The sequence below is a fragment of the Sus scrofa genome, chromosome 1 (assembly GCF_000003025.6).
Source record: "Sus scrofa isolate TJ Tabasco breed Duroc chromosome 1, Sscrofa11.1, whole genome shotgun sequence".
NCBI classification, from domain to species: domain Eukaryota; kingdom Metazoa; phylum Chordata; class Mammalia; order Artiodactyla; family Suidae; genus Sus; species Sus scrofa.
The window spans coordinates 36,068,969-36,075,128 of NC_010443.5; positions in this window are offsets into that span (position 1 = coordinate 36,068,969).

A 6,160-nucleotide genomic window follows, 5' to 3' on the forward strand; every position below is an offset into this window, starting at 1 on the left:
ATGTCCAGTTGGAAATGACTGAGTTTATTACTTTGAACCAGCAAAGCTGCAGATAACAGGACAATTCCAATAATGATTATCCAAAAAAGAAGCTACTCTATTTTTCTGTGCCCGTCTCAGTCAGCTTTGCTTTCCTTCTTACTTAATACCTCAGATCCTGAATATCTGCACCATAAAACGTAGGGGATTTAAAGGCTGTGGGAGGCTCCCTTTGAAAAGGACTCCAGAGACGGCCTTTCTAATCCGGGATACTTGAGCCGGATGGGATGAGATTGCAAAAGGAGATGTAAAAAAGCAATTTGGTGAACAAGTTCAGGGGAATAAACATGAAGAAAGACATTTACTTTTCACTGTGAGTTGTGCAGACATATGTTAGTTTGGATGAACACAGGAATGGCTGTGTAAATAAATAAACAAACACAGTGAGAAGCTGCAGTTCTTGAGCCATCCCAGAAAAGATGTACTAGATGCAGTGGGCAGGAAAAGCTTGTCAAAGAATAAGCACTGCTCTGAGGAGACATAAGGAAAACATTAAATAAACGGCGAGGGTATTCTTTTTTTCTTGACGCTCTGCTTTAGAATAACTTTTTCCTGATCCATGTTACCGTACTATTAAATGTGTGTTTACTTGCCTGGTTGAGTCTTATGTTCCCTCGACTGCTCTTGCATCCTATGAAAAGCTTGCCATGGCCTATTTTGTGCAATGGGGTATCTTTTTTTTTTTTTTTTTGAACAACACTCAACAGAAGCCTATGGCTGCCAATGGATTCCAGGGCCCAAGCCTAAAGCAAGTTAACAACCATAGGCTCAGCATAGAAGTCAACACTGGCTTGCTATTTTTCTCCAGAAAACATTAAAGGCCCAGGGAATTTAGATAACTAAGAGTTGAAGAGAGTCAGGCCAGGAGAATAGAATAGTTTTGGACAAAGACAGAGGGGTTAAACTCATCCAGACTAGTTACTACAACTTCTCATCTCTCCTTTTCTACCTCCTCCATCAGGCAGTGACAACAGTAACAAGTTATTTTTGTCCCTTGCAGCAGTGGCATTTTAAGGAAAGAAAATGATTGTCATATTGTTGAATCCATACTGCAAATATGTGAAAGGGGGGTGTGCTCCAGAAAGAGAGAGCAAGCCCATTAACTTGGAATGGGACATAACTAGTAGTGATGAGAGATGTTTGGCAAAGTTCAGGCTGACATCAGTCATTATACCACAGAGCTAACATGCAGATCCTGAAAATGCTCAACTCTCCAGTTACTCAGATCTGGAGGCATCTGGGTGAGTAAGTCAAACAGGGTACTGTAGGCGGGGTCTGTAACTGATGCAGCTAGAAGTCATCCCTGAAATAGAGAGCAGACGGCAGTATTTAAAAGCCATTGAAATGAGCAGGAAGAAAACTACTATTTTTAGAGAAAGAAATAAAGGAGACAGAATTATTATAACAATTTAAAAATGTATTAAATGGTTACAGCATTAAGAAAATGAGAAAATCAAGACCCATGATGAATTTCTTTCTGTCAACAGAAAGAATGTTTTTTCTCCCAGATGAAGTTATGAGATGCTTATAAAATTGTGGTAAGCCTGTCTGGTGTGCTTATTTTTAAAAACATCTTTCTTTCACAAATCACAAATCAGTTCATTTCTGGGCTCATTTTAAAAAGCAAATATCCAGTAGTACTTAATATAAATAATTTACTACCTCAGAAACTTTGGTTTTATTATAGAGCTTTGATAGAGAGAGGCTGTGTGTTGTGGTAAGAAGGGCACTGGAAATCTAGGGATCAAGGTGAATCCTTGTTCCGAATTTGTGGTGTTTCAGGTTTCTTTATCAGAAAAATGAGGAAGTTCAACTAAGTCATCTCCAAAGTCCCTTAGCTCTGAAAATAATGACGATATATCCAAAACAGAAAGACAGACTTGTAATTGCAAATGTCAGAGCTATTTCTAGTTATGTGACATCACAGCTTTCATTTATGAAATTGTGTTTAACTGAATAGGTCCAGATTTAGAAATCTGCCTGTAAACTTGTGGATTTTCTGGAAATGTCTAAACCCTTCCAAGAATCTTAGATGACTCTGGCCTAGCAAAATAGGTCTAAGACTAGTTTAATCTATCTAGGTGTCTCTAGACTTTGGGACAAGATGGAACGAATTTTAATCCTTGGATTCTGGGCAGACGCCCAGAGAGATTAGGGAAAAGGACTTTTGCACCTCATGGAGATACTACTCAATCTCCCTTTGTTCTTAGGAATTGTAGGTGAGGAAGCAACAGGGACTTCCCTAAGTGTGGATTTTACCTTTTTATTCTGTTATTCTTTTTCCTACTCATACCTTTGGATGAAGACTGCTGTCCATGTCTCTTTTGTCCTAGGAAATGCTTCAGAAAGTCAACAGTGAAGCTTAAGTGGCATGGTCAAAGCTTTAGGTTGAGGGATTACTGTCAAAGACCTACAGGTCTTATAAGATGTCATGGGCAAGGCTACATGAGCACTAATTTTAATGAATGACTTTTTTGCACAGTTGCTCTTGTACATGTTATCTCAAAACAGCCTCAAAACCCATTGTTCAATAGATGAGGCAACATAAACCAGAAAGATAAAATCGTTTGCTTAAACTTATACAGAAACTATTCTGGTTATTTTCTATTACCCCAACATCTATATTCCTGCCCTCCCTGCCCCCTAGGATGCTGATTTCTGTGGACCAATCACCAGACCTTTCTTCCTCTGGTTCCTGGTTGAGTTCAGTCGATGGGGGCATCAGCAGAAGATCAGAGCATGAGAGGGAAGAGTGATTCTCTTCCCTTTCTGCTTCTGAGTCATTCTGGAAGTGGCTGTGTATCCCCAGGGGTGGCCACAGCTCTGTCAAGCACCCTCTTTCCTATCACCCTACTTCTTAGCTGGGTTTCAATAGCACCATTTATCCTTCCTGCTTCTTTACCTAGGAGTGGAAATGGCTATTTTCTAGGTGCCTTAATACCTCCTGTTGTTTCCCTTCAATTTGTGCTATTATAAATAGTCCTTTTGCAAAAATATCTTCCAGAAATTCTTGCGGGGTTCCTAAAGTGACACATAAGTGGTAGAGTTGGGACATGAAACCAGTTTGATTTAAAGCCAGTGCTTTTTCTGCCATGTGATCTGGCCTTTCCAGAGGAATGCAGTCTGATTAAAACTGAGTTGGGCGAAGGGGAGGCTGCAGGGTTACAAGCCAGGAAGTTCTCTCAAGTAAAGAAGTGAGCATGCAGCAGACATCAGAGCAAGGTTGTGGCGAATTCTAGTGAATAACTAGAAGCAGCATGGCAAGGAGCGAAATGAAATTCATGTTCCACATTGCGGTCAGGCATCAAAAACAAGGGGATAAACAGGAAAAGAAGCAAGGCAGTCAGCATATAGCAGCAACAAAAGATAACATGGATTTTTAAGGCTGTTTTGTAGGTCACTTTTTATTTATTTATTTATTTATTTATTTATTTATTTTTCTTCTAGGTCTAAAACCAGTCTTTCACAATCCATAGGTGAGTGAAGGTACTTTTTTGGAAAAGGTAGTGAAGGGTGGCAGCTGAGGTAAATCGGTCGTCCATTTATCCCCCAAATGTATGTATGTTGATGGTGCCTGCTAGGAGTGACTCCAGGCTAGGTAAAGAAGCAGAGCTTTATTCACAGTCTTTTTCTTTTTTCTTTCAATTTTCTTCTTCTTCTTCTTCTTCTTTTTTTTTTTTTTTTTTTGGCTATCCCCTCTGCCTATGGAAGGTCCTGGGCCAGGGATTGTACCCATGCCACAGTAGTGGCCCGAGCCACAGCAGTGTCAAGGATCTTAACCTGCTGAGCAACCAGGGAACTCCAACACCATCTTAAAGACAGGAATATGGAAGGGATGACTTTATGGGTTGTATTGGTTCTCCAGTTAAAAACAATGTTATGGTTTATGACAGAAATAAAATGGCATGCAGAGGCACATAAGGGCATGTTCAACAGTAAGCTTTAAGGAAACATCTCATCAAAGTAGCTCTATTAAAAAACAAAACCAAATCAAACAAAAACAACTTCTCTCTGTCTTTGTATTTACCTATTATTTGTGGTTTGCATTTGTTACTACTGATGCATTTGTGTAGCTACTTTTGTTCAGCTGACTACCCTTATTTCGACATTCGCTGAACGTGTGGGAAACACCAGGCTTGGTTCTAGAGACACAAAACTAAGACTAGGGCCTTGCCTTCAAGTAGAATGCCCTCAGTGAGGGAGACAGCCACATAAACCATTAAAGCTTCCATGAGATATATGCTATGTGATAAGGCTTGTGGTATGTTGTGGGAAGAGGAAAGAAGAACAATGCTTTGGGGAAGGGTGGGGGCAGATAAACTCTGTGTCTAAGATGGGTAGCATTTAAAAGACTAATGGTCAGTCTTAATGTGGATAAGGAAGGATTCCTTCCCTTGCTTAGACTGGCCCTAATTCAGAGGTGGAGGGATAAGCTCTTCTTCTATCTTGTCTTGTGAAGGTCAGTAGTCAAGGTTGGCTGCCTGCTTGCTAGGGAGGTGGCCATATTCCTGAAGTAGTATCAGACCTCCTCCTCCTCCAGCAATTCAATGTAGCTCAATACTGACTATATGGGAGTGTTGTTAATGGCTGATACCTATGCAGGGGTCTTTGTAGGTTAATGATTTGACTAGTTTACTATAGTTAAACTGTGGGTGGATTCCTCTCATGTGAGAAAAATGATGTTTCATTTCTCCAATTTCTTACAAGTATTTGAGTATATTTAGAGTAACTAATGAAGACAGGGAAGGTCAGCCTTTCTAGGTGTCTGATTGTTCTCATTCTCTTGCCCTACCCCCATGCTCCACCATTCCTCACACATTCTAGTATTCCTTTGCACCATATTCTCCCAGACAGTGTTTTGGTCACCCAGCCTTACCCAGATGTCCCCTGCTGAGTCTTGTCCACTCCACCATCTAGCCTTCCCTACTTTGCTAAGGAGGCAGGCTTAGCCCTCCCTACTTGAGAAGCTCCCTACTCTGAAACTTAACCCTAGCTCACTCATTAGTGGTAAAGGATTAGCTTAGCTCTGCCATTCTCTCCTTCTTCTCTTCTTTCATATAAACCTTTCTTTCTAGAAATATATTTGATTTCAAGTTGCCCTGGGTGGGAGGGCAGGAGGGGGTGTGTTGCCCCAAATGTAAGGATGTCATGAAGTAGAAACATTTCTGGTTTGCTGGTGGTTCTGACATTTGGATGCTAGCCTGCTTTTGCCTTTTTCCAGTTTGGCAGGTGGTATTCTATATTTATAGGTGAGATTCCTTCAGTGAGAAGTATTCTGCAAGAAGACAGAGGGAAACAAAGGACTTTCCTCCCAGGGAGCTTGTTTCTGTTCCATGTTTCTGTGTAACAAACCACCCCTAAGCTTAGTGGCTTAAAATGTCAACTGTGTATGGCTTCCCACAGTTATGTGGGTTGACCAAGTCTCCTGCTGGTCTCCCCCTATTTGCTCATCTGCCTCACTCATATGTTAGATTCACCTGTCAGCAAACTGGGTCTGGGCTCAACTGAGATGGCAGAAAAGTTAGGACTCTTTCCCTGAGTAGTTTTTCATTCTTTGATCATGGAACACTCTGGGTTCTAGATGCAGGGAAGAGGAAGCTGAAGAGCCCTTGGGAAGTCCTTCAGTGTCATTTCCACTACATTCCATTGGACAAAACAAACTCAGATTCCAGGGTTCACCCTGTAGACTCCATCTTTCAAGAAGAGGAGCTACAGAGCATCATTGGCTGTTTTTATCCATTGTAGAGCTAATGAACAGCTTTTGACTGCATCTCAAGTCAAGCTTTTTAACTCTTTGAGAAGGGTGGGTCAGAAACTGATGCTGAATTGAAACAAGAAAGCAAAACTGAGGTTTATCATGTATTTTATCTGTAAAAAGTGTTCTAGTTCCTGATTAGTTCTTTCTCTGGATTGAGTTTCAATTCTTTTTTTTTTTTTTTGTCTTTTGTCTTTTGTCTTTTGTTGTTGTTGTTGTTGTTGCTATTTCTTGGGCCGCTCCCACGGCATATGGAGGTTCCCAGGCTAGGGGTTGAATTGGAGCTGTAGCCACCGGCCTATGCCAGAGCCACAGCAACGCGGGATCCGAGCCGCGTCTGCAACCTACACCACAGCTCAGGGCAAC